The sequence below is a fragment of the Diceros bicornis genome, chromosome 8 (genome assembly GCF_020826845.1).
Source record: "Diceros bicornis minor isolate mBicDic1 chromosome 8, mDicBic1.mat.cur, whole genome shotgun sequence".
In the NCBI taxonomy this organism is placed as follows: Eukaryota; Metazoa; Chordata; class Mammalia; order Perissodactyla; family Rhinocerotidae; genus Diceros; species Diceros bicornis.
Window position 1 is genome coordinate 61,725,730 of NC_080747.1, and position 20,134 is coordinate 61,745,863.

At 40.1% G+C, this 20,134-nt stretch overlaps 1 protein-coding gene and 1 pseudogene across 1 annotated transcript in view; one reads left to right on the top strand and one right to left on the bottom strand.

Moving 5' to 3' along the window:
* The window catches only part of LOC131409266 (importin subunit alpha-1-like), a 32,729-nt pseudogene extending 19,073 nt beyond the window's left edge, over positions 1 to 13,656 (top strand).
* SCARB2 (scavenger receptor class B member 2) overlaps positions 1 to 17,069 on the bottom strand; it is a 99,154-nt gene extending 82,085 nt beyond the window's left edge. Inside the window, exon 1 of the mRNA XM_058547289.1 lies at positions 16,938 to 17,069. The gene's annotated coding sequence lies outside the window, so the exon portion shown is untranslated. The remainder of the gene's footprint in view (positions 1 to 16,937) is intronic.
* Positions 17,070 to 20,134: the final 3,065 nt, after the last annotated feature.

Genomic DNA, 20,134 nt, shown 5'->3' on the forward strand with positions numbered 1-20,134 from the left:
TCTTTTAAAATGCTAAATTATAAAGTTGATTAAACAATAGTTGAAATCATTCTGTGTATGTATGTGTAGTTTTCATTTATATACAATGGTCTACTGGAATTCGTTTATTTTTATTTTTTATTTTTTTAAATTTTATTTTATTATTTATTTTTTTCCCCCAAAGCCCCAGTAGATAGCTGTATGTCATAGTTGCACATCCTTCTAGTTGCTGTACGTGGGACGCAGCCTCAGCATAGCCGGAGAAGCGGTTCGTCGGTGCGCGCCCAGGATCCGAATCCGGGCTGCCAGCAGTGGAGCACGCGGACTTAACCGCTAAGCCACGGGGCGGCCCCTGGAATTTGTTTAAGTGAATAGTTTAAAATGATGCCCCATCATTATTTCATTTTGGGGACTATTTTAGTCTTACTTTAAAGTTGTCTTGTGGCTGATTTAAATAGTCAAATTAAATTAAGATAAATTTCATTTTAGGGAAATAGTTCTTAAAACATAATTTCAAGGGGCTGGCCTGGTGGTGTAGTGGTTAAGTTTGCACGCTCCACTTCAGCAGCCTGGAGTTTGCGGGTTCGGATCCCAGGCACAGGCCTATGCTCCGCTTGTCAAGTCATGCTGTGGTGGCGTTCCACATACGAAATAGAGGAAGATGGGCACAGATGTTAGCTCAGGGCCAATCTTCCTCACCAAAAAAAACGTAATTTCAAGCTGTCTATCCTTGATAAAATCAAGGTGGGCATTAGGAAGAGGGAAGCCTCTGTCGTGTGTCAGGGACAGTGGGAGGCACACTCTGTATTTTCCTTCCTTTACAGCAATCCTGTGAGGTAGGGATTATATCCCCATTTTACATTTGAAAAAAACGGGGAATCTCAGAGAGATAAAATAACTTGCCCGAGGTCATGAGGCTGGTAACTAGGCACAGGTACCGATTCCCAGTTAAGGGCTCAAGAGAGATTGTCAACCTGTTGAGAGAAAAGAAAGTGGTTTTCCTGATTTTCATCTTCATATTACCACCTTATTACCATGTCTTGCTGGTTTGCAAAGCTGGCCTGGGAATCTCCAGATGCACAGATCACTGAAATTCTTGACTAATTCCAGATTCCCCATTTCAGAAATCCTCTGAGTTATAGCCCTAATATTCGCTGGGAACTTAAGTACGTGCTAGGCACTGTTCTCAGCCTCTTCCGTGTTATAACTCATTTACTCCTCACAAAACTCAATGAGGTAAGTGCTGTTATAATTCTCATTTTTACAGAGGAGGACACTAAGGCATAGAGAGGTTGGATGACTTTCCTGAGGTTAGTTATGGGTAGTAGACTATTACTAGTAGAGAGCTGGTAAACAGTAGAGCCAGGATTCAGATCTAGGCAGTCTGGTGCCAGTGTTCCTGCTCTCAGCACTCTTCTATAAGCTCTGACACCAAAACAAAGAGGAATAATCAGTCTGAATTTTGTATATATATGAAGTGATTTGGAGAGACTAAAGAACATTTTAATTAATGTCCCCAACCAACAGAAACCTGTCAGGCTGGCTATTCAGGTTTAAGTCACTTTATAGTTATCACAAGAATTTTAAAGGAAAATGATGAAAACAAACAGACATTAAATGATTCACTCCAGTGTAAGCACAATGATCTAAGTTCCTACGTTTCTGTAGTGATTGAGATGTCTTATGACCTTGACCAAGTTGGAACTTTTCAAGTTATATTTATTTTATGTAATGAGATGATCAAAGGTGATGTGTGATAAACGTAGGTTAGAAACTGCCGCACCCTGCTGGAGTCCACATTTAGGTAAAAGTTGGCTGGACTTGGTACGAAGAACAGCAAAGAACAGCAAAAAATTGACCTGTATGACTCAGGGTCAATTTCAGTCCTTTAGATGTCCATCTGTTCCATATATTGTCAGTATCATAGAAAGTAAAGTACAACAATTCTAAGGGCAAACTCAGGAGTCTGGGCCTGTGGATGAGCTTGATGTGTGTCCTCCAAGTCCATAGAGACTGAACATAAATTCAACCAGCATTTATAGAGCTCCTTGTAAGCTACCATGCTAGGAGCTAGGAAGGATGGTAGATGATTTCTTGCTTTCCAATGGCTCAAATTCAGTGGTAACGTTAACCAGCTCAAATATTTTTGGTGAATAAAAAAATTAATTGTAAACTATAATGATAAATATCATTGAAAGCATGAGAAAAGTCTTCTTTTCCCCCAGGCATTGAACTTGCATTGGACACTGGACCAATCTGCACCAGATCCCTAGGGAATGCCATACACTGATTGACTTGGGCTGGGTTACTGTCCATACCCGAACCAGTCATGGGTGGAATGTGATTATGGTGGTTTATACTAATCATGAGAGCTGGGTGCAGTCATTCTGCCCAAATGAGTGACTGCTACACAATGAAGAAGGGCTAGAATGATTACTGAAGAGGCATCTATAATGTCCACTAAAAATGCTAAATGCTTGACACTTAATAGAAGGAAGACCATGAAGGGAGCTCTATTGAAGGTAAAAGGGGGAAGAAAAGATTCCACCTCTGGGAAGATGTGGGATTAGAGCTGGGACTTCAAAGGTAGTGGTGGAGACCCACTAGTAAGGGATTTTTAGGCAAAGGGTACAACACGAACAAAATTAAGAAAGAAAGAGTATGGAAGGAAAGAATAGAAAGTAGAATAATATAATTGGAAAGGAGAAGGAGTGGGAAATAAGGGAAATACGTGAGCAGGTCAGATTTGGGAGGCTTTGAATGCCAGCTGGGGGAGTCAGAACTTATTCTGTATCTATTGGGGAGCTGTGGAAGGTTTTAAGGAAGGTTATAGCATTATTAGGTCAGTGCTTGCCAAGACTCTAAATATTCTTCTGTATCAGGGTTGACCCAGGTCAGGCTGAATGTCTCCAGGTCATCTTCAGTTAGGCTGTGTTTCCAAGCCTGGCTCAGCCTTCAGGGACTAGGGACAGAGTTTTCTTTATCTGCACTTTCCTGTCAGATTTTGCTCTAGCTCAGGGAACCTGTTTCTACCACTCTACAAATCTGAGCGCAGTCCTTCCAAGACAGTTGGACAGTTGGCTGAAGGATCTTGCCAGGGCCCTGGGGAGTCTGGCTCCTCATCTCACACTTATCTGCATGGCCACCTGCAGAAGGCAGGGTTCCTAGCTCAGCCCACTGATCATCAAGAATTCGGCAGGTAAAGGCAACTATGAGGCCACAAGCAGCAGAATTAAAAGAGGCAACTCAGGGCCGGCTCCGTGGCTTAGCAGTTAAGTGCACGTGCTGCGCTGCTGGCAGCCCAGGTTCGGATCCTAGGCGCGCACCGACGCACCGCTTCTACCGCCATGCTAAGGCCGCGTCCCACATACAGCAACTAGAAGGATGTGCAGCTATGACATACAACTATCTACTGGGGCTTTGAGGGGGAAAAACGAATATATAAAATTATTAAAAAAAAAAAAACGAGGCAATTCAGATGAATCTATTGCACCTATTTAGGGCCAGGTTCCCAAGGAATCAGGGAGGGATGTGATGGGAAGGAGAGAAAAAGGGTGCTTACTCATGTCAAGTCAAAGAAATAACATTTCATAATAAAATTTTCACTCCAGGTATACTCCAGTGGTAATAAGAGCACATTAAATATCTATTCAGCCTAATGCAATTTGTTCACTGGGACAAAAATCCTGTGAAATGCATTATGGAGGCTACACTCTTCATCTTGGTTCTCAGGGAAAGTCCCTCATCTGAACAGCTCCAGGGCTAATAACCCTCCACTCATGTCAGAAGGAAAAAAGGGCAGCACCTTATTCCCTGGAGTAAACAGCACAAGAACAACTGAAATGGAGAAAGTATGTGACCTGTATGTGATTCCAACCCTGTGCTGCTGGCAAATATTTTCTATGCTTATAACAGAGTAAGGAATTCAACCAACCTATGGATAAACCCCAGGAATGTTTTTGAGCCAATATTCCTTGAGTACTTCCTTTGTGTTAGTCTTGTCCAGTATGGTAGCCACCAGCCACATGTGGCTAATGAGCACTTGAAAGGTGGCGAGGCCAAACTGAAATATGTTTACATTTCAGACTTAGTATGAAAAAGAACGTAAAAATCTCATTAATATTTTTATGTTGATTACGTGTTAAGACCATAATACTTTTGATATATTGGGTTAAATACGATATATTATTAAAATTAATTTTATCTGTTTCTTTTTACTTTTTAAAATATGACTACTAAAAATTTTAAAGTTATGTATATGGCTCACATTTGGGGCTTGCATTATATTTCTATTGCAGAGAACAACTTTAGATTATCTCCATACTGTATCCCCCTAACAGCCTTATAACAGACTATTATTAGGTCTATTTTACTAAAGAAGAAACCGAGGAGGTGTAGAGACTGCAGGTGACTTGCTCAGCATCATTAAGTGGCGGGGCTGTGATTCAAACTCAGGTTGGTCTTGGCCACTGTATTACATTGCCTCTTCAGCTTGGTTTATGAGTCAACATTTTTCTGGATGACTCAAGTGTAGAGCTCCGGGTTAGCACGTGGTTCCCCTACTAATTGTTTGCATGAGCTTGAGTGATTATCTTAATCTCCTCATGTCATTAGACATGAGCCTAATAAGTCAATAAAGCATTATTGTTTTATTTGAATTGCTTATTTGGCTTCACAATCTATGGAAACAAAGATTCAGGTCAACTTAACAAATGTTTCTTTCTTTTTTTGAAAAAATTATTTTATTGAGGTCATATTGGCTTTCAACATTGTGTAAATTTCAGCTGTACATCACTCTATTTCTGTTTCTGTATAGACTACATTGTGTTCACCACGAACAGTCCAGTTTTTATCTGTCATCATACCTAGGTACCCCTTTACCCCTTTTGCCCTCTCCCTACCCCTGTGGTAAGCACTAACCTGTTCTCCTTATCTATGTGTTTGTTTATCTTCCACATATGAGTGAAATCATACCATATTTGTCTTTCTCTGTCTGACTTATTTCGCTTAGCGTAATACCATCAAGGCCCATCCATGTTGTCGCAAATGGCACAATTTTGTATGGCTGGGGAGTATTCCATGGTATATATATACCACATCCTCTTTATCCATTCATCTGTTGAGGGACACTTGGGTTGCTTCCACATCTTGACTATTATGAATAATGCTGCGATGAACACAGGGATGCACAGATCTCTTTGAATTATTGATTTCATGTTCTTTGGATAAATACCCAGTAGTGGAATAGCTTGATCATATGGTATTTCTATTTTTAATTTTTTTGAGAAATCGCCATACTGTTTTCCATAGTGGCTGCACCAGTTTGCATTCCCACCAGCAGTGTATGAGGGTTCCCTTTTCTCCACATCCTCTCCAACAAATGTTTCTTTAACATCACTACATTCAGTTGTGAAAAAGCCCAAATAAACACCATCAAATATGTTAATTCCTGAGAGGGAGTTAATTATGTTTGGAGTAACACCAGAATTAATGAACAAAACACACTTGAATGTCTCCATTTGTAAAATGAGAAGAGCAATGCTCACTTGAAGCTTAATGGATAACAGATACAATATGGTTTTTAATTGATATTGATTATATTGGGGCTCTACATATGATCATTTTTCAAAGTATTCTTGCAACCTCTTACACAAAGAATCTTCCAGAACTTGAATGATTTTGGACCAAGAAAATCATACCAAATCTAAAAGTTAAAGTAAGGGAAAGTAAAACCTGCTGCCATAGTTAAGTGCTTCTTTTCTATTTCTGTCATATTTTAATTTAATTACACTGGTGAGAATTCAAGTTCTCCCTAACACACTCCAAAATGTTTCTTGTTTCTAATTTTTTAGTGATATATTGACCATAATCTGACTCGCACCTGAGAAAGCAGCTCATCCTTTGAGACTATAGTTGACCCTTGAAAGCATGAAGCGGGATTTTTTGGTCTCACATATTCAGTTGTGAGACTCCAAATTACAATCTCTGCTCATGTCTGAGGGCAACTGACAAGAAAATCCTGAGACCCAGAATCTTCTTTAAACTAGACTCACAAAAAATTGCAGCGGAATTTCCACAACATCCCTGCTTTATCCAGTACTTGCTGCTAGCTCTGGCTCCTTGCCTCACCATCTGTCCCATGTTTTTGTTCTTATTACTGCAAACTAATGGGGCAGGTGTTGTGTCAGCATTCCACAATCCACAATGTGCTCTCAAATTATGTTTCAGTGCCACCTAGTAACTATTTTTCAGGTAATTTTCTTTTTCAACTTCAGATACAGCACATTGGTTAATTTTATTCTTCAATTCGTGGCACTCCATGGATTTAATTCATGTGCCATGAATTAAAGAAGAGAGAGCCAATTGGCTATGCAAGGCTCTCTTTTCTTCCTTCATTCATGCATTCCTTTTCATACCCATTTTCCACTTCTATTCCTCTGCCCTCTTCATAGGCAATCATTCCTAAGTGCTTGAAGTATATCCTTCTCCGTGTATGGGTTCTTATAAAATGTATATTTTTGTTTGGTATGCATGCATTTTTAATTTATATAAATCATATTGTAGCAAAAATCTCATTCTGTTTCTTTCTTCACTCAGCACTACATTTTAAAAAGTCTCACCATGTTGCTGAGTACATATCTATACCGTTGCTTTTAACTGATGCCTAGTTAGCCATCCATTTTTATCCATGAACATCACAGAAAGAGACATGCACATTGCCCTCAACTTACCAATATTACTAATAATGCTGCCACAAACATCCTCATACATCTTCCCTTATGGGTGAGAATTCCCCTGGATTCCTATACCCGGCCGTGGAAATGCTGGGTCGTAAGTAACTTGTATCAGTCAGGGTCCTACCAGTAAAACAAAAGCCACTCTAAGTGTGTAAAACTGAGGGATTTTAATGCAGAGAGTAGGGTATAGAGCTGATGGGAGAGCTGAGAGCCAAATGGCATATCAGGTAACTGAGAGATTAGCAATAGCAGTGACTGCGGGAATCACTTGTAACAGGAGCGGGAGCCTGATGGAAGCTGAAATTGTATAGGGACTGCCTGGTGGGACTGAAAGAGAAGGGAGAAATATAGACACCCTCTTGGAGAGAGAGGGAGAGAGAGATACCCTGACTTTCCCCCTCCCCCACCCCCAGTCTCCTATCAGTGCCTTCTGCTACCTGAACCCACCCCCAAACGCAGCTTGCAGGTGCTGGAGCAAAGCAGGGACAGGTGAGGAAGAAATCAGAGGGCAGACAGTTGTAGACATACCGGATACTTGTTTCGATCAAGTCCTGCTGGATTTCTCTGCATAGTAACTGCACCAGCTACACTCCTACCAGCAGCATATCTCCACGTCCCATCCACTCTTTTTTTTTTTTTCTTGTGAGGAAGATCAGCCCTGAGCTAACATCTGCCAATCCTCCTCTTTTTGCTGAGGAAGACTGGCCCTGGGCTAACATCAATGCCCATCTTCCTCTACTTTATATGAGACGCCTCCACAGCATGGCTTGACAAGAGGTGCATCGGTGCATGCCCGGGATCCGAACCGGCGAACCCTGGGCCGCCACAGCGGAGCGCACACTTAACCGCTTGCGCCACCGGGCCAGCCCCCCACTCTTTATGGTCTACCATTCTCCAAAAAGTAGCAATAGAGCGATCTCCCCCATCTTCCTTTGAATATGTCAAGCCTATTGCAGATGCCTCAGGCATCTCCTCAAATCTAACAGCCTGCTGGATCTCAGGGACCCATCCATCCATTGGACTATAACCTTTTGGAGCAGCAACTTCATCAGTTTTATTTGTAAGACCCTAGCTGGCATTATGCTCAATGCTACTTACCTAGTGACAAATGTTCCTGTTGATTATTGGTGTCACGCCTCACCCTTCATTATTAAGTTATTATTTTGGCTTGCAGACTACACTCATGGAAGTTTTTAAGAAGCCACTGTGGCATTGTGGAGGTAAATCTCTAGGGAGATGCTATGGGTGAGGGACAAAGTTGATATTCAGCCAGCAAGCACAGTTTAAGACCATAATTGTTGTCAAAACATGGTGTTGCTTGGTAAATAGCCTCTGCTCTGAGCAATCCCGAGTGACTGCTGTGCCCTGCCTGCCCCAGCTACTTCCTTGAAACCACTTCCCCCCTCCAAAATCAGCCATTAAAGGGGTACACCTGGCATGGTCAGGGGGCTCCAGGACCTTCCTGCTGCAATTTGGCTAGTCATTTTCCTGATTGGTTCTTGCGCATGTCTTACTGGTTGTTAAATATTTTAAATATCCTTCCCCTGGAGGAGTATCACAAAAGGATAGGGGAACGTCTGCTGACTTTTGGGTGTCCTATGACTCCCAGGACCCTCGTTTCTATGTGTGATGATGGGGGAGCGAATTCTCCAGGATTATTTTCCTGATGGAATATGTTCCATATGTTTTTTACTTTTCTATTAGTGTATAATGTACACAGTAAAGTGCACAAGTCTGAAGTGTACAGCTTATTGAATTTTTACATATGTGCACCCATGTATCCACCACTCAGATCAAGATATAGAACATCTCCAGCCATCCAGCTGGCTCCCTCATGCCTCCTTTCCATCATTTACCCCCAAGTAACCACAATTCTGACATCTCTCACTATAAATTAATTTTCCCTGTTTTAAAACTTTGTGTAAATGAAAGCAGAATATATACGCTTTTGAGTCTAGCTTCGTTTGCTCAACATGAAAAATATCCTTCCTTTGGGGTTTGACTACTTTCCAATTTGTTAAGTTGGATTCCTAGCTCAGTAATTTTCAACTTTTCTTGTTCCTTTTTTTTTACAACTTTAAAAAATTGTGATGAAATACATATAAGATAAATGTTGCCATTTTAACCATTTTTAAGTGTACAATTCAGTGGCATTAATTACATTCACAATGTTATGCAACCATCACCACTATCTATTTCCAAAATTTTTCATCACCCCAAAGGGAAACTCTGTACCCGTTAAGCAATAACCCCCTATTCCTCCTCCTCGTCAAATCCCTAGTAACCTCCAACTTACTTTCTGTCTCAATGAATTTGCCAATTCTAAATATTTCGTATAAATGGAGTCATACGATATTTGTCCTTTTGCATTTCGCTTATTTCACTTAACATAATATTTTCAAGGATCATCCATGTTGCAGCATGAATCAGAATTTCATTCCTTTTATGGATGAATAATATTCCATTGTATGTGTATATCACATTTTGTTTATCCATCTATCTGTTGATGGACATTGGGTTGCTTCCACATTTTGGTTATTGTGAATAATGCTGCTATGAACATTGGTGTACAAATATCTGAGTCTCTGTTTCCAATTCTTTTGGGCATATACCTAAGAGTGGAGTTGCTGGGTCATATGGTAAGTCTGTTTAGCTTTTTGAGGACTGCCCAACCTCCCCAGCAGCTGCACCATTTTACATTCCCACAACAATGCACAGGGGTTCCAATTCTCCACATCACTGCTGACCTCTGTTATTTTCTGTATTTATTTATTTATCATTATTCTAGCCATCCTAGCTGGTGTGAAGTAGTATCTCATTGTGCTTTTGATTTGTATTTCACTAATGACTAATGATGTTGAGCATCTTTTAATGTGCCTACTGGCCATCTGTATATCTTCTTTGGAGAAATGTCTATTCGAGTCATTTCCCTATTTTTTAATTGGGTTTTTTGTCTTTTTGTTGTTGAGTGGTAGGATTTTTTTTCTTAATATGTTCTGGATATTATACTCTTATCAGATATACGATTTGCAAATATTTTCTCCCATTCTGCAAGTTGTCTTTTCATCTCTTGATAGTGTCCTTTGACGCACAATAGTCTGTAATAATTTTTATGAAGTCCAGTTTATCTACTTTTTCTTTTGTTGCCTCTGCTTTTAGCACCATATTTAAGAAACCGTTGCCAAATTCAAGGTTATACAGATTTGCACCTATGTTTTCTTCTGCGAGTTTTATAGTTTTAGTTCTTAAATTTTAGTCTTTACTCCATTTTTGAGTTGATTTTTGTACATGGTATAAGGTAAGAGTCCAACTTCATTCTTTTGCATTTGGCTATCCAGTCTTCTCTGCAACATTTATTGAAGAGACTATTCTTTCTTCATTGAATGGTCCTGGCACCCTTGTCAAAAACTGATTGGCCACAGGTGTTAGGGTTTATTTCTGGGCTCTCAATTCTATTCCATTGGTCTATATAGATGGTTTTGATCATTGTAGCTTTGTAGTAAGTTTCAAAATAAGGAAATGTGAGTCCTCCAACTTTGTTCTCCTTTTTCAAGATTGTTTTGGCTATTCTGGGTCCCTTAACCCAAAATTCCATATGAATTTTAAGATGAGTTTTTGCACTTCTGCAAAAAGCACCACTGGGATTTTGATAAGAATTACGTTGACTCAATACATCACTTTGAGTAGTATTGTCATCTTAATATTAAGTCTTCTAATCCGTGAACACAAGATGTTTTTCCATTTATTTAGGTCTTAACCTTTCTTATTTTTTAGTTTAATAATTTAAGGTTATTTCATTTGAAGTATCATTTTAGCTGTATCCCACACTTTTTGATATTTTTACATTTATTTTTTAATTTTCATTCTGATATCTTCCGTGATCCATGAATTATTTGTGTTTTATTTTCAAATAAATGCTTTTAAATATGATTATATTATTGGTATTTAACTCAATTGCATTATGATCAGAGAATATGGGTTAAATGATACCAACTCAGAGATGTCTTAAAACTTGTTTATGAACTTGCAAATATAACATTTCAGATGTTCTTGAGAAGAATGTGTTTTCTGTTATTGTGAGATGCAAAGTTCCACATATATCCATTAGCCTTAAATCCTTTGTTCTCACAGATTTTTTTGGTCTGTTTGATTTACGACTGAGAGTTGTACTAAAATGTTCCCATTAGGATAGTGTATTAATCAATCTCTCTTTGTAGGTCTATCAATTTTCCTTTTTATATTTTAACCTACATTATTAAGTTTAGAATTGTATATCTCTATCTAGTGTGTATGTATGTGTGTGTGAATTGAATCTTTTATCATTTTGCATAATGATACTTTTAATAATCTTTATATATCTCTAATGATCTTTTTTGCCTTAAAGTCTACTCTGTCTGATATTAATATTGTTACATATTAATAGTGTCCTTTGATACACAATAGTTCGTAATATTTATGAAGTTCAATTTATCTATTTTTTCTTTGGTTGGTTAATATCTTAACCAAAAGATTTCTGTTGGTTACTATCTGCCTGGTACATCTTTCTTTATATTTATTTAATTAATATATTTATCCTCTTCTCAAACAAAATAATTCAGTATTTCAGATAAATTCTTTTTGTTGATCTTCACTAATTAGACTTTATTATTATTTTATACAACCAATTTTTTAAAAGAATGCCTACATATTTATATATTTTTTTGTTCAACATTCCATCTCACTTCTTAATATTCATTTTGGGATTATTTACCTTTTATGTGAAGTGCAAGCTTTAGAATTTCTTTAGTTATGGTCTGTTGATGATAAATTCTGCCAGTTTTTGTTTGTCTGAAAATGTTTTTGAGCCATATTATTGAAAGATAGTTTTGCTAAGTATACAGTTTTAAATTGACAGTTGTTTGCACTCAAACCTTGATTATTTTACTGTCTTTGCCTTCTATCATTGCTTTAGAAGTTAACTTTTAGTCTATTTTTTTTCTTTTTAAGTAATCTACCTTTTCTATCTGGCTACTTTTAACGTCAGCTATTCATTTTTTGTATTCATGGTGAAATGCTAAGTGAGATTTTATTCTTACTTATCTTACTTGGGGTCCATTGTTCCTCCTGAAATTGATGATTTGTATCTTTAATCAAGTCTGGAAAATTCTCAGCCATTATCTTTTAAAATATTGCCTCTCTCCCATTCTCTCTACCATCTTCTTATGGAAATCCGATGAGAAGCACGTCAGGACACCATCTTTGAGCTGGGCTGTGGTGGATGTTTCAAGGGCAGCTGACCTGCAGCCTGTGAGCCAGCACCGCCTCCTGTGGAAGCGCGAGCCAGCTGTGCAGCTTTCTCCCTTTGTCTCACAACCATGCCCACAATGAGAACGCTAATTCACCAGCTGCCTGTCTTAACAGATTCAAGAGCAAGGAGAAAGATAGTACAGAAATGAAGCAGTACCAAATAGAAGATAATGCGGAGCTGAGGAAAGCTAAGAAGGATGATCAGATGCTGAAAAAGAGAAATATAAACTTGTTTCCTGACGACACTACTTCTCCACTGCAAGAAAACAACAATAACCAGGGCAATATAAATTGGTCTGTTGATGACATTGTCAAAGGCATAAATAGTAACAATTTGGAAAGCCAGCTCCAAGCTATTCAAGCTGCTAGGAAACTGCTTTCCAGCGAAAAACAACCCCTCATAGATGACATAATCTGGACTGGTTTGATTCCAAAATTTGTTTCCTTCTTGGGCAGAACTGACTGTAGTCCCATTCAGTTTCAATCTGCTTGGGCCCTCACTAACGTTGCTTCCAGGACATCATAACAGACCAAGGCTGAGGTAGATGGAGGTGCTACCCCCACATTCATTTCTCTGTTGGCATCTCCCCATGCTCACATCAGTGAACGAGCTGCATGGACTCTAGGTTTGCAGGTGATGGTTCTGTTTTCTGAGACTTGGTTATCAAACGTGGTGCAGTTGACCCGCTGTTGGCTCTTGCTGCAGTTCCTGAGATGTCATCTTTAGCATATGGTTACTTACGTAATCTTACCTAGACATTTTCACAACTTTGACACAGCAAGAATCCTGCACCCCCGTTAGATGTGATTGAGCAAATTCTTCCTACTTTAGTTGGTCTCCTGCATCACAATGATCCAAAAGTATTAGCAGATACCTCCTGGGCCATTTCCTACCTTATTGATGGTCCAAATGAATGGATTGAAATGATCATGAAAACAGGAGTTGTGCCCCAATTTATGAAGCTTCTAGGAGCTACTGAATTGCCAATTGTGACTCCTGCACTAAGAGCCACAGGAAGTATTGTCACTGGGACAGATGAACAGATTCAGGTTGTAATAGATGTGGGAGCACTTGCTGTCCTTCCCAGCCTGCTAACAAACCCCAAAACTAATATTTGAAGGGAACCTATGTGGACAATGTCGAACATCACAGCTGGCCGCCAGGACCAGATACAGCAAGTTGTGAATCATGGATTAGTCCTATTTCTCTTTGGCGTTTTCTTTAAGGCAGACTTTAAGACAAAAAAGAAAGCTGTACGGGCTGTGATCAGCTATATAAGTGGTGGAACAGTTGAACAGACTGTATACTTTGTTAATTGTGGCATAATAGAACCATTGATGAAACTCTTAACTGTGAACGATAACCAAAATTATTCTGGTTATTCTGGATGCCATTTCAAATATCTTTCAAGCTGCTGAGAAACTAAGTGAAACTGAGAAACTTAGTATAATGATTGAAGAATTTGGAGGCGTGGACAAAACTGAGGCCCTACAAAACCATGAAAATGAGTCTGTGTACAAAGCTTCATTAAGCTGGATTGAGAAATATTTCTCTGTAGAGGAAGAGAAAGATCAAAATGTAGTGCCAAAAATGACCTCTGAAGGTTATACACTCCAAGTTCAGGATGGCATTACTGGGACCTTGAACTTGTAGATTGTACAGCTGAGGCATAAAGTTGTTTCTTGTATACTATGTTTGATATAAACTTGTCTTACTGTTTCTCTACTAAGAACTCTTTAAATGTGGTTTGTTATTGTAGCACTTTTTACAATGAAACTCCTCTTGGACAGTTCCAAACTATACATACTGTTTGAAGCTTCTCCTATCAAAGGATTTCTTATTTCTATGTGGAATTTCATATCTTGCAGGGTCCTGTAAATAAAAATTAAATTCCACCCTTTTCTTTACTTAAAAAAAAAATGTATACTAGACTTGCTCAGTCTTTCCCCCATATCGTCATATCTCTTCTCTTCCCTATTTTCTTTACCTCTCTGTGCTGTACTCTGGGCATTTATTCAAAGCTATCTCTAGTTTACTAAGTCTCTCTTGAGTTGGTCTAATCTATTGTTTAACCAATCCACAGAGTTTTAAACTGCAATGATTATAGTTTTCATTTCTATAAGTTCTATTTTGTTCTTTTTCAAATCTATCTTTAAAAAATAGTTTCTTGTACTTTGCTCATATTTCCAAGTCCCCCTATTATTTCCTAAACACATTAAACATGCTTATTTTATGTACATAAACATATATATACTTATACATAACTAATCATATTTATTTATATTCTGTATCTTAACATTCCAACACATAAAGTCTCTGAAGATCTGATTCTGTTCTTTGTTGTTTCTGCTGTTTCTTAGTCATTGTGCCTTGTTTCCTCATGGATTTCATTATTTTTGTTGGTGAGCTCACATCCATTGTGAATTTATCTGTAGAAATTCTGTGAGAACTGGGCTGAGGGTATGGTTCTCTAGCTTTAATGTACTCCTGCAGGGATGATTGTAACACTTTGTCCAGATGCCAAGGGTTTCTACCAATCCAACACCACTTTATAATTTCTCATCTTAAAATTCTGTTGTTTTTGTTGGTCAAATGCTTTTTTTTCTGGAAAGTACCATGAACTAAGTTTTGCTGACTATGTAGTAAAATGCTACAGAGACAGTAATTAGTCCTTGAGTGGGAAAGATGCAGTAATACCTGCATCCTGTTATGCAACCTGTTATGGGTATATTTGAGTAATTCTATTTTGAAATGAAATGGTCACACTACCAGGCAATAGGGTGAGAACAAACACCGGTAACATCATCATCCTCACTCTCAAATAACAGCTACTCAGTAGATTACTGTATGTAACACATTTTACCTTTGTGTTGCAAAAGAGAAAGAGAGAGAGAATGAATGCGAGATTCCCTGAGTAATGACTATAATTAAGGTATGAAATGTGGTGAAACAACAAGAATGTTAGTTATCTCCTACCAGATATAGAGTCAAAATTACTACATGGAGCAATATCAACTTGTCAGGATGCAAAAGTCATGAAACTTGGTGGTTTCTTATTAATTCATACAGTAAACACTAGAAACTAAGTACCAGGATGACAAGGACCAAGTCAGTTTTATTCTCCATTGCGTCCCCAGTGCCCAGCATGGGCATAAGAGACACTATTTGTTGAATGAGTACCTATTGTGTGGTGTGCCAGGCACAGTACTAGAACCAAGATGTACAGGATCCTTACCCTCTGTCTTACGGAAAAATCGTATTTTCTCAAAGTAATAAAAGCTTGAATTTGCAACCAAACAAATATCAAAGATATTGTCAGATATAGATAATAAGATAAAAGATAATAAAAACAACTGAGCCTCCTTACAATGATTACATTCATAGCTTTCTCCATTAACTGACTCCTATAACAAGTCTGTGAAGTAGGCAGAGCAAATATTACTATCACACTTCATAGCTATCACTCATACTGAGATAATAATAATTCTCAGCAGTAATTGAGGGATTCTGAACTGCCAGCACTGTGTTAAGTGCTTTATATTCATTATCTCATCGAATGCCCCAGTAACCCTATAGGCAGATATTATTATTTCCCCCATTTTCAGACTAAGAAATCAATGAAACTAAAAAAAAGTTTAAGTAACTGTGCCCAGTGGTGCATAATTATGAAGTGGCAGAGCCAGGACTCATCTCAGGCAGTGGGACTCCAGGGCTCTCCACAGTGCGCAGGAAAGGTGGCTAACACACACAGCAAGTGAAGATGCTGGAACCAGTACCAGTCAGGGCACCTTTAATGCTTTCCGGATATTTAATAGATTTCCAAAGGTGAAGCTAATTTATTCCCAGAGAGTTTGAAGATGAGAAGGCTCATCTTTAAATGACTACGAAAATTATTCCACCGTAACGGACACAATGTACCTACTTGCAGTAATTTTGGGACAGGAGAATGCTTGGCTGCTGTTTCCTCCGGAAGCAATGCTTAATATTTCAATCAGGAACACTAAGAAGTAGCAAGAGAACTTAGCAAAACCAAAACACATCCTCATGCAATCCATATTTACGTGGGCATCTGCATACCAGGGCCAACCCGATGGTCATTTCACTGCTGAAGTGAGCGGAGGCAAAAGAATCAAATAACACAAGAGCTAGAAGGGACTCTGGACATCAGCGGGTGACTAGATAGATATCACGAGCAGCCCTCGATTTACAGAGGCGGCGTGGCCCAGGGAGTTCCAAGACCTCCAGGAAAACACTCCCTGCTAAAAGGCCTTCTCACCATTAGAAATCAGTCTATTCCTTTCCCTCCCTTTCCGCCCCTCTCTTGCTCTCTCACCAGCTGCCTTCTTCGTTTCCTTCCTTCAACGTTTTTTGAAATAGTGGTGAGCAAAAAAACCATGGTCCAGCCTACTGTAAATTTCAGCGGAAAGATGAACACGCCTTCCCAACAGATTGAAACATAATTAAACCAAGAACCTGATCCTTCGCGCTTCCGCGGCCACGGTCCACCGCCCCGGGGGTCGGAGAAGGCTAGGGCGCGGCCGGGTTGGGCGGCGCAGGGGCTCCCCGGGCTGCGTGTTCCCCGGGGAAAGCCGGGCTGCGCGGGGAGCGCCTGGGCTGCTCCGCGCCCGGGGCAAGTCTAGGCAGCTCACAGCTACGCGGTCTCCTAGCGACCCCAGCGGCCGGGAACACACACCACCCAAGGTGGGGCTGGGGAGCCGGGGGTACCATGGCTGACCACAGGCGGCTCGTGCGACCAGCGGCACTGGACCGGGCGCCGGTGGGCATGAACCGCAGGCCCTGGTAAGCGCGTAGCGCCGGGGCGAGGGCGCATCCCGCGGGTGCCGCGTGGGGGCGCCTGGACCCGGTGCTCGCTGGGCCTGCGGGCGTGGGGGTGGCTGACGGCCACGCAGGGCCTGGCTGGAGGGCCCACCTACCTTTCCTCCTCAAGGTCCGCGGCATATAAATGATTATCATGTAAAAGAACCAACGCTGAGGCTCCTCATCGCGAAGGACACTTTTTTTCTGTTATCCTCACAATCCCCTAGGGGATGTAGATTGATATACCTATTCCAGATGGGAAACTGATGGCCACAGAGTGCTCTGTGGAGTCTGGGTTAGCCTCGACCCATCCTTTTCCGTGTTAGCCAACTGGATCCCTGCATCCAGTGTGAGGGGCCTGCTGCACCTGGAGCGTTTGGCCACCCAGCTGGTGACTGTAGCCAGGCTGAGCCCGTGTTTGAGTGAGTGCCTCCGGAACTGGGCAGTCTGCTGCATTTTGAACGTTGGTGTCACTGCCACGGGGCAGGAACCTGAGGCTTTTTGCCTTTGCTGATTCCTTGAGCTATTTATGAGAATGGAATTCGGCTCTCTTGGAGGCAGCACGATGTGGTGGTTACGAATTCTGAGTCTAGAATCAGAAAGGCTGGAGTTGAACGACCATTCTCCTCTTGTTTGCCTAGGACCTTGGGCAAGTTAGTTGCTACTTCTGGGTTCAGTTTTCTTAACTGTCAAACGGGGACAAGAAAAAAAAGAATCAGCTTTATAGGATCGTTGTGAGGATTAACCAACATAGCACATGTAAGGCAGTTACTGGCGTATATATGCACTGTATACATGTTAGCAGTTGTGAACTCTTTGAGAATCTTTTCCCCCTCCATTTTCAAACCTTTTGTTTTAAAATAATTATAGATTCCCAAGAAGTTACAAAAATAGTGCAGAGGTCCCAGGTACTCTTCCCCTAGCTACTTCTAATGCTATATCTTACGTAACTATAACATATTACCAAAGCAGGAAATCAACATTGGCATAATATATTAATTAGACTATAGACGTTACTTGGATTTCACCAGTTCTTACTTGCATTTGAGGGTGTGTGTGTATGGGTGTGTGTGTTGTCAACTTTAAAATAAAATAGCCAGTTAGCTTACTAGCAAAGTGAGTTTATTTGGGAGTAGCCAGAGGACTTGCAATTTCAGAAATGCAAGCTATGGCAGACCATAGGCAAATCTAGAGAACAAAGGTGGGGCACTTGATTTTATAGAGAACAGGGGGTAGTTGGGAGGGGCTGTTCTAAATGAAAGTTCATTGGGGCAAAGTAAGAGTTCAGGGTGGTATAGCTTCTCATTGGCTGGGCTATTGCTGGGCCAGGAGAAAATCTTCCTTCACCCTGTTGGAGTAGTAAAGTGCCTAGGTGCATTCCTTCCCCAAATTGTAAAGTAAGCTGCAGCCAATGGTGTGTGCATGACAGCTCTCCCTACAGGGCTTCCCAACTCCATTTTAAATGAGGTTTCCCTTTATTAATTTTCACAGTATGTAGTTCTGTAAAATTTTGTCACATGTATACATCAAGATACATAAGTGTTTCATCACTGCAAAGTAACCGCTTTTTGCTATCCCTAAATTGTCACTCCTTTCCTCACCTCTGCTTGGCAACTACTAATTTGTTCTCTACTTCCATAATTTTGTTCTTTCGAGAATGTTAGATAAAGAGAATAATACAGTATACAACCTTTTGAGATTGGCTGTTTTTCACTCAGCATGAAACAATTGAGATCCATCCAAGATGTTGTGTGTATCAATAGTTTGTTCATTTTTTTATAGCTTAGTGGTATTCCATGTATGGATGTACCACAATTTGTCTATCCATTCATCTGTTGAAAGACATTCAGGTTCTTTCTAGTTTTTGGCTGTTACGTATAAAGCTGCTGTGAATATTTGTGTACAGGTTTTTGTGTGAATGTAAGTTTTCATTTCTTTTGGATAGATGTCCAATACTCTTTTGCAATTTTTAAAGAGGGAAATATTCATGTATCATGTACTAGTGACTGTGAAAACAGTAAATGTTTAGAAAAAAAATGTTTTCAGTTTTATTTTCTAGGTCAAGCAAAAATTTTTTGTGAAATTAAGAAAATGCAGAGAGGTAAGTGTAAGAGCTCTGAAGAGACCATGTGGGGCAGTAGGAAGCCCTCCCTCTAGCCTGGTTACCTTGTTCACCTCTCAGAACTCAGTTTCCTCATTGAAAAGTGAGGAAGGTGGACTCTTTCAGGGTATCTGCCAGCTCTAACATTCCATGAGGCTTGAGCTACCTGCCGCACAGTCCCCATTTTGAGTCGTATGACTGTGCTTAAGCAAAAATATTGGTTATCAGATTCGATTTTATGAAGTGCTTGGATGTTTGCATTAGTTGTAAATGTGTAGAAAATAAACTTTGTAAAGATATTTAATACTATGGAGAGTTACTTGCTAGTAGGTCATGCTGAATGGGTCATCAAATCTCAAGGTTATATGTAATTTCAACACCCTCAACACTTAGCTATTTAAGAGGGATTTATTAATCACAAAGAGCAACTTTTTGGAAACTCATTTTTTGTGTCCTTTCATCTAGATCTTCACAGCAGAGCTGGATTAAACCCTTGAAACACACACATGCACACACAGCAAACAAGAAGTTTCTAGGACTCACAAGAAAAGAATAGGGATCAAGCTGGAATCTCTTAAAAATGCTTTGTGCCTGTAAGGGTGAGTGCAGCAAGGAGTGGATTTGGTGTAATGAGCCATGATAGATGACAGGAGCCTGGGGGTGGAAGAGGCTTCAGAGAAAGACAGCAGTGATATAGAAATATCAGACTAAGGCAGTGTGATGTGTTAGGCTAAGGAGAGGCCTGCCATTAAGCTGCTCAGGTCCAAGTCCTGACTTTGGCTATGGCGGGATGTATTAGATTATCCAGGAACTGGTCTCATTCTTCCTATATGTCCATTTCTCTCTCCCATCTCATCTTCATGCCCTAACTACTCAATGCGAACAGGGACCCGGTGGGTAAAGAAACTGAGTGAAGCAGCCTGGGTATAAGGCAGTAGGGAAAGGTGGAGGCTGTGAATAAGAAAGCACAGGACTTGTCTGAAGAGAGCAGCCATTATACTAGTTGCAGCTCTGTGGAAAGGTGGACCCAGTGTTCCCAGAGCTCCTGATTTTTGTTCCAGATTATTTATGTGAACTTTTTAATGTCAGAAGCCCTAGTGTAGTGGTTAAATATGTTTCTCCAGAGTCACACTACATGGATTAAAATCCCAGCTCTACCACTTATTAGCTGTGGGAACTTTGACAAGTGGTTGTTTTGTTTTTTTAACTTCT